Source organism: Typopeltis vanoorti, chromosome 6, assembly GCF_054136105.1.
Source record: "Typopeltis vanoorti isolate ZY-2024b chromosome 6, IOZ_Tvanoo_1.0, whole genome shotgun sequence".
Taxonomy (NCBI): Eukaryota; Metazoa; Arthropoda; class Arachnida; order Uropygi; family Thelyphonidae; genus Typopeltis; species Typopeltis vanoorti.
Window position 1 is genome coordinate 34,642,155 of NC_143554.1, and position 17,053 is coordinate 34,659,207.

The 17,053-nt window shown below is 37.2% G+C and overlaps 1 protein-coding gene across 1 annotated transcript in view; it reads left to right on the top strand.

The window, feature by feature from the left end:
• The first annotated feature begins 608 nt into the window (after positions 1-608).
• LOC150105376 (uncharacterized) overlaps positions 609-17,053 on the top strand; it is an 85,191-nt gene continuing 68,746 nt past the window's right edge. Inside the window, exon 1 of the mRNA XM_090394117.1 lies at positions 609-672. The gene's annotated coding sequence lies outside the window, so the exon portion shown is untranslated. The remainder of the gene's footprint in view (positions 673-17,053) is intronic.

Genomic DNA, 17,053 nt, shown 5'->3' on the forward strand with positions numbered 1-17,053 from the left:
GTAATTCGAAGTAACTCACTCGAAGTTGGCTTACTTGTATGTTATATGCAAATTTGTTTTCTTTGGCTAGTTAAATTCTTACCTTGCGAAAATGCTAGAATTTTTTTAAAAGAGAACGTTGTGTTCCCAACTGAAAAATAAGAAACCATTTCAGTATGAGATTTCTGTAGTATTAATAAAACTTTGAATACTTAAAATTTCTATAATATAAATAATCAATCAAAATAATTAAGTACATTATGAATTGATAACTCGATTATGAGAAGTAAACGTAAATAGAAATTGATACAGTACAATACAAGGGAAGTATATAATGTAAATAGAAAAAAGGAAGTAAATAGAAAAGGTGATACAGTACAATTCAATTTGTCAAATATTTATCACAAAGATATGTGGTAACAAAACTAAACAAATAAATAAAATAAATAACAAAACAAAGTAAATAAAATAAATAACAAAACAAAGTAAATTTAGGAGTCATTAATGTTATATCTAACGTAAATAATTTAGAAATTATATCATATCCATGTTAATATTTCCTTTATTGTATTATTGTATCACCTTTTCGGTACCTCCACTTTTCTTTATCTATCTTGTTATCATGCTATGTTTCTTAAGTCTCATTTCTGTGATTGTGGACATTTGAAATCCGTATCTCCTCAGCTGCTGATTGTAAGTGTATTTTATGTTGGTTATATACGAAACGAATTTTGAGTTCTTAATTTTATAAGAAATTAATTTTTATATTTCTCTTGTATAAGTAGCTTGCGAGAACGGTTAAGTTTTTGTGTATGGTTTGGGTTGTTGAGTCAGGTTTATGTTTTAAAAAGAATGGTATTGGAAATCGTAGTATTCTTTCTTGAGGTGGAGACTCTGCGGTTTTAATAGAGTAGATTTGGTGATTATTTGCGCAAAGGAACTTGAATGAATGTTGATATGAAGTGGAGAGGTGGGGGGGGGGTCGAACGCGATCATCGGGAAACGAATGCAAGCTACGAACTTGGAGTGCGTGAAAACAGTTTAACTGTAGTTTAAATTTCTAATTAATTTAAATTAAATGTCTAAATTTCTCATTTATTTCTTATAAATGAGAATCTTATTACAGCAAGTTACTTGCTGTAATAAGCGTATATACTGAATGTTCTAAACCACGAATTTGCATTTCTTTTTTTCATTTATATATCCAAGACTTGAAAGGCTTTCACGTAAATAATCAAAATTATGAATTGTCATTTTCTGTGGGTTCAGAGTATATTCGTAGTGTCGCTATGGCTGGCAGTTTCGCCTACTCGCAAATTGTGCCTGAATTTCTGCGTTTTTCCGAGCGCAGCAATTAACATCCCAACACAATACGCTTAAGACAGCCCGCAGTTACCATTTTGTCATACATCGATAGTAATAGCAGGATGTCATGGTCCCCTCCCCCATTTTTAAATATCGTGCAGATCCGATACTGAGAGATTTCTCCCTGTCTTTGAGGTCAGGTAGTTTACGAACTGTCTCGCATTTCACTGAGTGAAAGGATCTAGTTTCGAATCCCCCAGAACACTTTAGTTTTCATCTTGGTACGTTTAGGTCTTTACGGATGCTAGAAATTGTAACCGACAAAACGGCCAGATTATATGCAATTACCATGACAGCGCCTCGGCCTTAGTTGTTTCGGCTGCAATAAGAAAACAACCCGTATTTGCATAGCATGATTAAATTTTCTTCATTTAGAAGGGTGGATCTGGGCTCGCTGCTACATGAGAAAGACCAGCGTATCACTATGCGAATCGCAATGCTTTATGTATGAATTTGACGTGATCTTCCTAAATCAACCTGTCATATTAAACCCGTTATCTTGAATGGAATACCCGTTATACAAATATGGGTGTTCCATACAAGTGTACCAGACTGTTCCAAGGTGATTTTGCTGTATATAATATACCTTGTGGGGGTCACGCCCTGTGTATTGACTATTCCTCATTCAAACAGTACAAAACGTGATTTTGTTTCACATTATAAACATTTGTCTAAACTTTTTCAAATTGAAATCATAGTAATACAAATTTCAAAACTCTTTTGCTCGTGCAAACAGTTAATGCGAAACAAATTCGAATGCTTAGAAGATCTTGGTCAAAATTAAAACTTAAAAAATTTTGCCCCTACCATCCAGATAACTTTGTATATGAATAGCCGGACCAAACGACTTATTGATGCTTGTGCATTTTGCGAAATTTATTAAGTTGATATATATCGGACTGTTAACTTTGGGGTATTTTAAGTACACTGCCTACCCTAACAATAGTTAAACAGGACTGCTTTCCCCGTCTCAGTCTAGAAAACTGTTGCGTTCTTAATACACAAGCCGTATATCACACTTAAAATAACGCTAGCGGGCAAGCCTTCTTATTTTCATCTACAGAACTGCCGCTCAGCTATGAAAGCGTTGAATAGCATGGCGTAGTGGAATTTGCTCAGTAATCATTGTTTTAGGATACTGTTTTCGTGATTGATTCGTACGTTGATTATCCCCTCCTAATTAAAAATACCCTGATTGATTTCAGCTGCTAAGTCAAAGTCGTTTATTTAAGAGTAAGCAATGGGGTTGCTACTTAGCAGAACACTTGAAGCGTTTGCTTGGAAAGATATTCCTTATCTTTAGAATATTTATTTATACCCTTTGGAGTGGAATTTGAGGGTAAATAGTTGACACTGCCCTAGATCTGAGCAAGCTGTAGAATTGGAGTATTTCACTGAATGTTAACAGAATGTGCTCAACATTAGCATCTCTTGTATAATAAAATGGAAGTGTCGCATATAGAAAATGTGCGGTAAACATTTTAGAAATTAAGGACTCATATTCAGAATTTTTTTGCCATGTGGAGGTTTAAGATGGATCTCTTAGAAATTGGGTCACTATTTTGTGTCGAATGTACTGACTTTCCAAGAGTATTTGTCAACGAATGGGTTTATTCATCAGGTCGGTGGACTCTCAATTAGCTGAATGACATGGGTTGTGTATAGAACATTTAATGGCGACTAATTTGCAATCGGTTTCTCCAGAACTTGATACTAGCGCAGGTTACTATTAAATTTATGCCAGTGTTGGTGAATATGGCGAAGAATGTTAATTTACACTTAGTCGCATTAAATAATTGCTATGGCACTATTTGGCTACTTTCTAGCTCCCTCTGGATTCGGATAAGATAAAGTAGCCAAATAGTGAGATAGCAATTTTTTAATGTTAAGTGCAAAAGTTTACATCTGGCTGTGCAGGTGAGACTAATTGGACATGAAGGCAAGACCATCTTGGTGATAGTGGACAGGAAGTTCTGGGAGGTACATCACGATGGATAGTATCATTTAGAGGGTGATACAATAGGATGCCTACAGATATTTTAATTAATCCACTTTATTAGATCCTAATCATATCGTATCCTGATTATTTCCGTCTTTTTTTTTTTTGAACGTCGATAACATATCGGGACTATAGAATGTCAGCATGAATACTGAGTAATTCGCTGTCGCATATGATGTGATGAGGTATTTTCTATATGAATGTGGAAATCTTAACCCGGAGTTAGGGCATGGACTACGGTATTCCCAGGAGTTAAACGACCTTTCTCTATAGTGGATGTGTGGAGGTCTCCACCTGAGAGGTGGAGTGCCTAACGAAAAGCATACGCATGATACTTTAGTCCACCCGAAAAATGTTCCACTGCCTGTTACTTCTTTAACTGCATCTTTTGAATCAAAAGCAGGTAATTTAATATACTTATCGTAAGTAGATAAACTCTGTTCGGTACCTTTCAAGGAAACTTGCGCTAATCTGTCTCGTGATTCGTTCTAATTCACAATTTCTTTGCTTTTGCAGGAAGAGCAGAAAAAAACTTTTCCTCTACCAAAAATGGCTCCTTCAAATATCGAGTCAGTGTTTATGAACTTGCAGCTGGCACCGCATTGTTTTGAATATCGGACAATGGGGTGCTAGAGCGCGCTAAGAGTATTTTGTTCATTACTTGTAAGCGTAATTGAAATGTGCTTACAGCACGTGTAGTACTTTAAATGTTAGAACTTAATTTATATAATTCTTTACTTTCTTTGGATTATTGGTTAATTTTTACTGATCTTCAGTACTAAAACCACACGTTAGTTAGCTCAAAGTTTGTGTACTGAAGTGTTGCTGCATGTTGAACGTTGCTGACATCTCTAGGTTTCAGGATTTCAGCATTTTTACAACGCACTTCTAAATCTTTTACTTTTAGAAAAGTAAAATAACATTCCCAATTAACGCTGCCAACCAAGACACGTGCCTGTAAATGCGTCGATATTTCAGTACACAATGTAGCTGTTCCACGGCCAAGTGCTGTTTGTGGCAAAACAGTACTTCGTCAAAAGGTAAGACGTTCTTTGCCACAGTAATGTGCGCTGATTTCAAATATTATGTAAGTCACTTCCCTACCAATTCTGTGCATTGGCAAATCAGCTATTCTTCTTTGTACTAATAGGCTATCAAATGTTGCATTAGAGGTTTTTCCAAGTTCTTGAATAATTCCTTATACTTCTAGATTTTGTAAACCGATGACGAGTAACTGTACTGAAGATCAACATTCACAGTTGAAAGCCAGTGGTATAAAATGGATCTTACTACAAAGCTTGTTACCGGTATACTAGGGCTACTGTGCACTTCAAATTTGATCTGAAATTGTTAGAGGGTGTACATCCAGACGCTGTAATAAGTCTTTTTTAATACTTTCCTAGGACCAGGTGTTAAAACGCAAGGCCTTGCAAAAATTTTATAATAAACTCGAATAATTATATTCGAAGCGAACTTTGCGAACTGTTTTTCGCAGTACAGTGATCTTGTTCTATACCTAATAGAACAATATTTTTTCTTGTAAAGATCAACCCCCCCCCCCCCCAAGTGAGCATTGAGCATTTAACTAGCGGCTGCCATTTGCATGGTTCAATTTTTATCCTAGTCAAATTAGCTGGTATTAACTTGCATTACTTTTTCAACCTTTAGTACATGCGAAACTACACACGTCAGTGCCATGTATGAGTGGGCAGTTGTTTTTAATATTAACTCTTTCAAATAACACTGACGCAAGTTTAAAAAATTGCTAATTTATATCCTGAGCAGAATTCCATTCTACTCTTCATTATGAAATGATGTTTCAGCAACGGAGTTTCAAGTTGCGGGATCCACTGCCATTAGCTTTTGCTTTCAATTAATATTATACACATTGAGCTGAAAATTCCGTCATGAAACAGCCCTTTTTCTGAAGCAAATTTTAGTGTTTGCTCACTTATGATTATGAAAACAAAGTACTTTTGTTCAAAGCAACTAGCGAACTATTGACCTCTACACCAAGGTCACGATTTTAGTTGCGTAGGTTTAGTTGTTTTTAGTCAATCACTTCACTGCTTAAAGCAGGACTTCATCTCGTTATCAGTACACATTGAAATTTGAAGTTGATGCATTATGTAATTAGCTACTTTAACGTTATTTTCGAGCTTTTCGCAACTCCTTTAACGAGTTATCGACTGTTTTTGTTTGCATCCTTTATATCTTTGTATCAAAGTTCAACAATACAGTGTTAGCAAGAAAGGCGTCCCCCCCCGCCTCCCTTTTTGTCCTCTCGAGCTGATAAAAGTAACACTTCACATTACGATATCGATGTTCCAGTACCAAATATCGGTCACTTCTTAAACTAATAGGCTTTAATGTGTTCTTAAAATCTTATTTGGTTGTAATGAATTTAGCTGCTGTGATCCTCTAAGGAGTTGATGAAATCGGCATCGAAAGCCGAACTAGTTAACCTTCTAGCCATTAGTTTGTGGGTTCTTCGCTAATGAAACTAATAGAATGCCTGTCATCAGGGAACTGTGTAGTTGATTTTGTAAATTTTTGGATACTTATAGATCATCTTTTTTTTTTCTTCTAAATGTTGAGACCATAAACGAGAGGTTGGTTGATCAACCTCTCATACATTAGTACTGTGTATGGGTAGTGGGTTGGGAAAGAAGGAACTTGTTTACATTGGACTTAAATGACTGTAAATTTTTTTCTTGGATAAACGCAACAGCAGGGAGACTGTTCCACAATACAGCAATTGCAGGGATGAAGGAGGAAGAAAAGAAACTTGTTTTGTTTGTTTCTAGTTGCACTGTGAAGAGATGTTGAGCAGCAGCTGCACGTGTTCCAACGAGCTTAGTACTGAGTGGAGGAATTATTGATGTGATTTCAGATGAATATTTCCCATGGAAATATTTGTAGAATATACATATTGCAGAAACGAGGTCTGTGCGAAAGTGGGGGGAGTGAGTTAAGAGATGGGTCATTAATAAGTCTGATTGCTCTCCTCTGTATTGAGTTGAGCATTTTGAGGGAGCTTTTTTGGAGGCCCCACTCCATATGTGGGGGTTAGTATTCGATAGCCGTTCAGGGGTAAAGTAACGTCTTGAGAGAGAGAAATCCTAGTTTTTTTTTTGAAGCTGAGGTGGCAATGATTGTGATGTGTTTATGCCAGGAGAGGTTTGATGTCAGGTAATTCCAAAGAGAAATCTCAAACTGTCTGGAAATTTGTATTATCATCAAAAAGAATATTGGGAAAAAGGGTTTTTTTATGGGAAATAGGACAGAACTGGGTTTCATTAGCATTGAAATTGAGGTTATCCGAACCCCCCATTGGAGGATGGCTTAGAGATAGGAATTGAGGGTTGTTGTGCTAGTTGATCTGTAGGTTGAGGTGAGTTGTGTAGGGTAAGGTTTATCAAATGAAAGGGAGTGTAATGAGCTTTTGTCCCCAAAACTGTATTGGGTTGGTCAAATGAAATAGGTCATTGATATATAGCAGGAAGCAGGTGGAGTAAGAGGACAGAACCTTGTGGAACCCCACCATTAGTTGAATGGTGAGGTTCCACAAGGATACTGAACCATCTACTATCACACAGTGTGCGTCCATACAGAAAGCTGGCAATCCAACTACAGAAGTCCTGGGACAGACCAAATGATGGTAGTTTGCTTAGTAAGCCTTTGTGCCAGACCTGGTCAAAGGTTTGGAGATATCATGTGCAATCACTTGAGATTCGGCAAACTTTTCCATGGCATTTGTTCAGAGATGGGTGACATGTGAGCAGATCTCCTGTTGATCGGCAGCGGCTGAATTCATACTGGCTGTCTGTTATTAGGTGGGTGCCATCAAGGTAGTGTAGGAGTTCAGAATTTATTTTTTTCTATTACTTTAGATAGGACTGAGGTAAGCAAGATAGGGCAGTAGTTGGACAACAGTCTTGTCACCCTTCTTGGGAATAGTTTCAATATAGGCCAATTTCCATGTTGTGGGATAGATGCCAATGGAGTAAGAGAGTATATACAGGTGAGATAGCATTGGAGTCGGTTCTGGTACACAAACTTTCAGGACAATTGGGGGCATGCCATCAGGGTGGGCAAGGAAACTTTTTGTGTAATTTGGACAGTATTTTTCTGATCTCATCCTGGCAAAAGGATATAGGGGCATTGTATGTTCGGTGTTTGAAATGGTTGGGGGGACACTTACCATCGTCAGTTATGCATGCATTGGAAGCAAAGTTTGAATCCAGAAGATTGGCATGTGGGTGATGATGCAATAGAGCCATCTTGGTATGATAACGATGGGAATAGTGTTGGGCAGAAGTTACGGCCAATTGCTTTGGCGAGAGACTAAAAGGCTTGGCTGCTATTTGGACAGTCTGCTAATTTCCTGCTTTTTGATCTTTCGAACTGGAAGCATTTTTTTCATCTATTTCGGGCTTCAGTATAAGCTCTAAAGGAGGATGCGGTTCTTTGTTATGGCATGTCTGGTTTTTCATCTGTATAACCTTGGCACATATTTTGGAGAATCAGGGTTTACTTAGGCCATGGCAGTTCAGAGTAGTGTGTAGAATGTTTCCATGCCAGTGAGGATTACTTTAGTGATAACCATCTGGTGTTAGGACTAGAATATATCAGGAACACATTTAAAATAACTACCATCACATCAACCTGGGGAAAATTAATTTAATTTTATAAAAAGGCGATTTGGAAGCCCCATTTTATGATTACTAATGTTCTTAAAATTCTAAGTAGATCTAAACCTACCCTACATAGAAACAAATTACCATTATGTAATTTTAATAGTCGTGACTTAACTCGGTAGTCCACTGAAGAGTGAAATATTCATATTTCGAATACATGGAAATATATTAAGTTACGTCGCGTATCTTAATACACAAAAGAATGCAGTTATATTAAATATTCTAGAAATGCAGTCTTGGATGCATGTTCTCAAACCATTAGCGTCATTGGTCTATTTGTCGGTGTACAATTTCAAGTAACGCTCTCCAACGGAAGCAGAGTTCGGATCCCAATGTGGCATGTATATTTGAAATCTCGGCCGTAGCAGGCTTCACTGCTGTTGTTGAGACCTATCATGCTTATTTGAGCCCCAAAGTGGCTTAATATTTCATGTTTCGATATTTAGTAAAGGATTTCTTGATCTAATTTTCAGCCCACTCACTGTACTAATTCTATAGGTTCTAAAACTGAAGTATCACAATACTTCTCGATGGTTCACTATACTAATAACAAGTTGAAGTTTTTTTTTAATTGCCCTTCTCTGCATTTGCCGCTAGAAGTTGATAAGAACATTATCGGTCACGAGTTTAATAGGCAGAGGAAAAATTTAACAATGCATACTAACACATTTCTCTCGATTCAGTTATCAAAATTAAGCTTTTTACAAAAATAAAATTTGTACATTTTTTATTGTTTGGGATCTGAATTTTTGTTACATTTCTACGAGTTATTTATCACTCAAATATTATGGGTGATTCCATTGCTGAATTTTTAGCATCGCCTGATAGCTTAATATTGTCATCCAATATCTGGACGAGTAAATTTTTATACAAAGTTTTACTGGAGCTATTTGTTCAATGATTCAGACAAAGCATGAGTTAAGTGTTTATAATTGTAGAGTGGGGGAAAACTTGATTAAGAACAACTGAATTTGGGAAACAGTTAAACGTTACTCAGTGGAAAGTAATTCACTTGGAATATGGAGGCAGAAGGTTGGTTTGTTCTGTAGATGAACTGTACTAAATTCCATTAATGATTTTAAGGTAATATGTGCAATTTAAGGTAACAACACAAAATTTGTTTCCTTAAATTAAGTGTAAGAATTGAAAACTGCAATTTCTCTTTACGATTCTCAACTGCAACTCAAACAGAATTAATTAAATTTTAGTTTTGAAAAGTGAAACAGTCATTGGAATGTTAATGATGCTTTTTGGATGAAGCTACAGGATATCTAACAAACAGGTGTGGGAAAAGGCAGGATCAGTTTTTTGCTCAGAAGTGGTGGCCAAATAATATGAAGGCATCCTCAATTTTATGTATTGAATGCAACGGTATGTGTACGACAGTGATGCTACTGTGTGTGATGAGTCAAATTTTTATAGACTAGAATGTGCAAAAGAGGCTTTGCACTAATAATGGTATAAGGTGTCCGTTTCTATTATGTTAAGGTAGAAATGAAAATGCAATGTTTGTAAACTTTTATTTTCTTGAATAAAGATTTACAAACTTTAAGTGATCCTCCAGTTAATAGCTGAATTGTGTGCATATAGCTGAAACCATTAGAAAACCGTCAAATACATAATCGGCCAGTTCATTTGACTATGGCGAATGACTAACTTTTTACTGATTCTCCATGGCTTGTGGAATGATTGCTATTAGCAAGTTAATTACTAGCAGCAGTAAGCAAGTTCTTCCGTAATAGATTTGTCTACTTGTGTGTGAAGACAATCATAGCAGGTTGATATAAATGTGTTTGAGCTTATCCTATTAGTTTAAATTTAAACTGCACGTTACCTACCCTTGTTTGCCGAGTTGATAGCGCTTCTGCACTGGACAGTAATTCGCTTGTTTGAATCCTGTTGGCTCTGAATATCTAGGAAGACAACATTCTCTCTCCTTGAGAGATCTCCTTTTTAGGAAGCTTGAAACAGCTGGTGCTATATTTTTTGGTTTCTACAGCAGTAGTATCGATTTCTAATATAATACAGCTTCATCACCAAAATTTTGATGTGAGGGAGTTTCTTGTAAAAAAAAAAATGGGTAATATGGAAGGTAGCTCTGTGCATGCAGTGAAATTGCCATTTTCCATATGATATTCCATATATGTATGCAAGACCGTTGCCAGATTAGATCGCTCCCTGAGGCAAACAATTAAATATCGCTCCTGATGGATTATAAGACAAATATAAGAATCTCCAATTGCTATTTTCTTTTTATTGCAAGAGAAACATTAATGCAAAACAATTCTTCTTTCACTATGCCTTATCCCATGTTAAACGGGGTCGGCGCACCGATCTTTAACCTTCCTCTTCCAAGTTCTCCGGTCCAGGGCGTCCTTCGGACTCCATCCTTTCTCCCTAAGATCCTCTGTCACCTTATCCCTCCACCTGAGCTAGCTTGGGCCTGCCTCTTTTCCTCCTTCCCTCCAACTCCATATACTCCACTCGTTTACCAACATACTCCTCGCCCTTCCTCTCTACATGTCCGAACCACTTCAGCCTACTTTCCTGTATCTTCTTACCAATTGGTCCCATCTTAACTGTCCCTCTGATGTAGTCATTCCTTATCCTGTCCTTCTTTGTCACACCACTCATCCATCTCAACATCCGCATCTCCGCTACCTCCATCTTCCTCTCCTGTGTCTTTTGTTATAGGCCACGTCTCCGCGCCATGAAGCATCGCCAGCCTCACCATCTTATACAGCTTTCCTTTCATCTTACAACTCGCTCTCTTGTCCCACAGGATCCCGCTCATCTTCCTCCAATTCATCCAACCGCATGTTATTCGGTGCTATTAATATTGCGGTAGATGCCGTATTACAACAAGATATTTTACAAATATACGGCGTTTAGTTTACGTGCTTATTATATTTTAATAAAAAAAAATACTCATAATTATTGTTTTGCATGTTATTAATGCAAAACAATTAAATAATATATGTTTGCTCTACGCGGATCTCAATAAAATGGTTTATAAGCTATGTCCGGCTCTATCGATGTAGTTGCTAGACCAATCTTTCTTGCATCATTGCGGTTCGCAAATAATTTTTAATCAGTTTAAGCTTGGAGAAACTTCTTTCCGCATTTACTATGCTAACAGGAATTGCGAGTTACTATTGTCCCGACGTCCACGTCGGAGCGATAACTCGCAATTTGAGTAAGAGTTTAAATTAACGTTTCAATTATTTTTTCTTAATGATTCCATGCGTTAATGATGGATAATTACCACGTACACTCTGAAGACCTTTCACTTACCCCCAGGGATACGCGTACCACATTTTGAGAAACCCTGATCTGATAAGTGGGTTCTCAAATGTTTACTTTCAGTATCTAAGACTATAATTTTTTATATTAAAATATAATAAGCACGTAAACTAAACGTCGTATATTTGTAAAATATCTTGTTGCCGTAATACGGCGTCTACCGCAATATCTGAACGAGCGCCCTTATTAAGCGGTGCCGTGAGGCAGGCTGCCTCTGATACACCCTGTCGACGTTGAGAAATCGACTTTCAATCTGCAGTAGTTCCACTGAACTTGTTCAGATTCGGTTCCGGATTTGTTACCTCTTCACGAACTTCGGGCTCGAAGTTAGTGTTATTGACAGATTGCGACTGGCCAACAAGCATGAAGTTTGTTAAATCCTTTATTTAAGCCAGTTCGCATCTCTTCTGGTTATGGCTTTCTTGCTTGCTAAAGTAAACAAAACAAAGCGATTTTTTTCTTCTCCATAAAAGTAGGCAAGGGCTGGACCGGCCTTGCCTGCTACCATTTAATTTTTGGCAAGTGAGGGACATTGTTTCCACCATCAGGCAGGGATGCCTGGCCTAATATCGTCACTAATTTTAAACTGCATCTGGTGAAGAAAGTATGGCAAACAAGTGCCGCCATCTGGTGGTCCCTTGTGTAATTCCTTAAATAGTTTAGGTTATGTGGTCGATTTCCTTGTTTACGTGGCTGAAAACAGGTTTCCAGAGTCCTGTTTGTTGGTGAGATTTTTTGGACAGCATAGTACTATGGATGCGAACGCCATTTCCCTCGTGGCTACAGAGGCTAAAGTAAGCAGTTTGTGCTATATTGCCTAGATAAATACTGCTTGCACTTTACGCGTGCAACTTGGGCGTGTAGGATCATTTTCGCTCGGACCATAAGCTTCTGCATCTAAAAACGCTATCAATTCACGAAATATTTTGTTTATATACGTTAAGTGTTGACATAGAGAAGGAATAAAATTTGCTCTCAATTAAACGTTGGTTAATGAACTTGAATATAACGGCTTACTCTTTCTCCAGTAACTGCAGAGAAGTTCTCAATTGCCTTATTTGACATTCGAAATGCATTAAAGAACATGTTAACTAAATATCGAAATGCTTGATTCACTTTGAATTTCGGTTGGTTTAACTAGCCATCTAAGATGCATTACACTCGTCCTCCACCAAAAATTCTCGTCCTAATTCATATACCCTGGGATGCCGTTCTATATCACATGCAGTAATTTGCTGTCTTGAGCTCCTGACTTGTTGCAGTCATTTTCAATTTCCCAAGCTCTGCATATTCCAGCAATCATGGTGCAGAACATTCCGATATGCTATGGCAATCGCATTCACCTGTGTATATCTCAGGTGGCCAAATCTATGCAGACGATCTTGATTTGGGCCTTTCTACAGCGACATTGTTTCATTTGTCAGTGACTTTCATTATGGCAGAACGTACAACTAGACCACAAGCTTAATATCTAGTTCCTAAACTAATTGTACAGAAGAAAGATGAAATTTAATACTGGAAACTAATTATGGCAGAACGTACAACTAGACCACAAGCTTAATATCTAGTTCCTAAACTAATTGTACAGAAGAAAGATGAAATTTAATACTGGAAACTAATTATGGCTCCATCACTTCTGAATCCTTTGTGTGTTCTATTTTCTGGTGCAAAGTTCCAGTATATCCCAACCTGGCCAAAATAGCCTAAGAAGCGACATCCGTTTAGAAGTTTTTCTAATGGTAGTGTTGTGGAGAAGTATTTCTTCCTAGACACGCAGGTTTCATGACATCCAACTGGCAAGTCAGTTGGATCAGGAAATTAACAGACAATACATTAGTCTTTTTGGTTCATCTGCCATTAACATTGAACCTACCCCAATCTGCCTCAATGTCACATGTAAATTCTTGTGGCAAAAGCACCCATGAAAATGGTATTGCTCTCCAGTTTAACATGTACAAACGTTTGAAACTTCTACGCAACCTTCAACTATATAAATCTCAGTATAAATTAGTCACCTTTTGAGACATTCCTTGCCCATTACATTAACTCAGTGCCATCGACAGGGTGTAGCATAGAGGCAGCCTGCCTCACGCGCGGCTTAATAAGGGCGCTCGTTCAGCAATATTGCGCTAGGCGCTGTTGCTCCTCAAACAATTCCTGTTAGTAAGTGCGGAAAGTAGTTTTTCCAAGCTTAAACTAATTAAAAATTATTAGCGAACAGCATGACAACCAAGAATGATTGGTCTAGTAACTATATCGATAGACAGCACTTATAATTTAAATTTAGAAGAGGTTATAAACAGTTGTGGGATATCCCTATAGAGCAAGCATTTAATATGTAATTTGTGCATTAATATTTCTCTTTTAATAATAAAAACAAAATTGCAATTGGAGATTTCCTCATTTGTCTTATAATCCATTAGGTGCGATATTTAATTGTCTCAGGGCGCGATCTAATCTGGCGACGGCCACGACATTACTCAATAGTTTCTCTCGGCCAGCGATCAAGGCCACCAGTTGATCTTGCTCATCATGAACAGCAGTTTATCTTGCAGATTTCTATCAAACGCTCTTGCGAAATAGGCGCCGCATTTGTCCAGTATAGTTTTGTCGTGTAACTAATTACTGAAACAGACCTCCCTTATCAAATAAGCTTCTGTCAATGTTTTTACAACATATCCGAATGTTAACTCCACTGGATACTTCGTATCCATGCAGTTACTGACGTGTATACACGTTAAGGCCTGTTTGGTGGTTACTCGGAACAGGCTTTTTTACCCTGAAAAGTCCTTGTTCATTTCTCCATTTTAGCCATCTCTGGAGCATCATGCCTGATATACGAAGTTCAGTTTTCGCCACCGACTCGTCTTTATGCAATACAGCTAATATTCCGTACTAACCCCTTTGAGTTATTTCTCCTTTTTACCAGATTGGCACAACCAAATGAGGAGCAGCGTTAGCCTCCTTAGTATTTCTTTTAACTGCTAATGTTCCATCCAATCTTTGCAGCCTTAGCGTGAAGCTTACTGAAAATTCCAAACACTTAATATTTAATTTAACAACTTTTTTAACTCGTATTCTTACCCCTTCAGCAATTGCTGAATCTTTTCTACAAAAGAGCAATTCTGTATTTACTTGAAATTGTAATGTTTTCTATTCCCAACAGTCTTCCATACTCGCCCTTTCTTCTACGAGCTACGACTAATAGAAAAATTATTCAGAATTTATCCATAATTTGGATATTTTATCCAAACACGACATTGTGTATAAAGCCTGTGTAGCTCAGTGGATGTGGCGTTTGCACACCATGGCGCTTGACTGCACGAATGAATTTTTCTAAGCCTTTTTTCGACCGGTTCTTGAGTTAGTCGATCTCAGGCACGAGCAAGCGGGTTTTTCTCCTGGAAACTCGGGTTTTTCGTCCCGTAAACAAAAGAAAACTGACCATAGAACCCACACTATTTCAGACATTAAATATATTTTTAGGGTTAGGGACCACGAGATGGTGGCACTTGTTGAGCCACCTCTTCACTGCATGCTGCTTAATTAGATAGCCTTGGGCCAGCTATCTCTGATTGTGTACCAGTGGAGATTGAACTGCATACTCAGTCTCCAGAAGTGAGATAGGGCTAAACGGCCTTGCCTACTCCCTATATTGGAATAATAAAAAAAGCGTTAGCTGATTTTTTTTTATACATATACTCTGTACTTACAGTGTGTATGTATTTTTCGAAAGGGGCAACACCCTCACGATTTCAAGCCACGAGCTTCCACTGCAGATGAGTTGGATAAAGGGAATGGCTGCATGATGATACTCCCTGATTTTGCAAAGACTTTTGATAGGATATTGTTATACTCATTTATGCGAACTGCAAGAAATGGGGATGAATATGAAACTGGTGATATGGATAAAAGGGTTGGCGATTGGCAAATAGTATATGGAAGAGCAGAATCCAGGAGAAGTCAGGTGACCAGTGGTGTGCTGCTGGGCTTTGTTCGTAGACCACTCACGATTAATTTGTATATATGAATGATATAAAAAAATAATTTAAAGGGTTATATTCAGTTGTTTGCTAATGATGCAAAGTTCGGTAGGGTAGTAATTAATCAAGGTGTTGTAGAGTTTGCAAGGTGATTTGATTTGAATAGGCTGACAGTATGGGCAAAACATAATGGATGTCAATTTAATGTGTAAAAGTGTAATTACGCATTTTAGGGTATAAAGATTACAAGCTGTGTACCACATTGAAAACTGTACTCCAGGGAACACACTACCAAGCAGATAGAGGAATTATCATTCCTCTTCATAAAGCCAAGATGAGGACGTGATGAGAATCCAGAGGCGAGTGACCAAGATGAGTGGTCTGAATTGCAAAAATTAGTTCATAGGTGAAAAAAAGGTATAATAGAAACATTTAGGTTAAAGCATTTTATAGGATTAATGCAGGGAACATATTTCAACACTGTGATAGAGGGAGCAGAACAAGAAGTCTTCCCTGGAAGTTGGGTAAGAGTGCAGTTTGCAAGGGTGCAAAGATAGCATTTTTTTGCTTGGAGAGTGGTGAATGAATGGAATGGTTTGCCTGAGTCAGTTGTGCTTTGTCTGTTAAGGACAGGGCCGTTTCTACATTATTTTAAATGGAAGAATATCTTGTTAATTAAATCAAATATGAAAAATATTTATGCACATAAATAAGTATGCTCTTTAGCATCGATTTAAGTAAAGGGAAAAAATTTAGTTAAAAAAATGTTTATGTACATGATATTTTATTATGCAAGTACACATTATCATATAAATACGCCAGAACAATGATTTATTTAATCTCATCTCATTTTCCTTTCAACCTCTTTTACCTTGCGGTGTCGAGGGTTATTTAATCATCGGACCTCAAACCGTTCACAGGATAAGGTGGTCAGCCCTACGCTCTGGTGTATCCTATGTCCGTAGTGTTGAGATCTCAAGGCCGTTTGCCTGCTTTGCAGGATGAAAAACCCCAGGATAAACTGCGGAAAAAACCCTGCTCTCCACGCCCAAGACCAGCTAACTTGGCTATGGCTGAGGAAGATCCTTAAGCTCTTCACGTCTCCGACGGGAATCGAACCTAGGACACTCCTTCCCCAGGCATACAGTTGCGAAGCGCACAGCCACTTCGCTAACCGCGCAGACATTTATTTAAAAATATAAATAATAATATGGAAAAAAATATCAATTTTTACTATAAAGAATGAAATATATGTATAACAACTTAAGATTTAATAGAAATCTTAATATTAAATTTTATTTAACCTAATGTGCTTATCAATAAAATCATTTTTATAACTCTATCAAAATTGAAATTTTTTGCAATTTCATGCTCTATAGATATTATTGCCAGGGACGAAAAACGTTCTTAAAACCTATTTGCGATCTTCTATGTACATAGAAGATCGCAAATAGGTTTTTCTTAATTTTAATTTGGAAAATGACCTTTCTGCTGATGCGACTAACTGGGCTGGTCAATATTTTAAATGTCGCAGTAATATTTGGATAAATATCCGACAAATTATTTGCAATTATGAATTTTAAAATATTAATGGTGCATCTTCTGGAACAATATTTCTAAAATTAATTCATCGTAAAATTGAGATTCATCAATATCTGTATTTAATTTTTGCTGTTTGTAGCAAAATTTTAATTTTCTGCCATTTTTCTTATTAATTTCATATC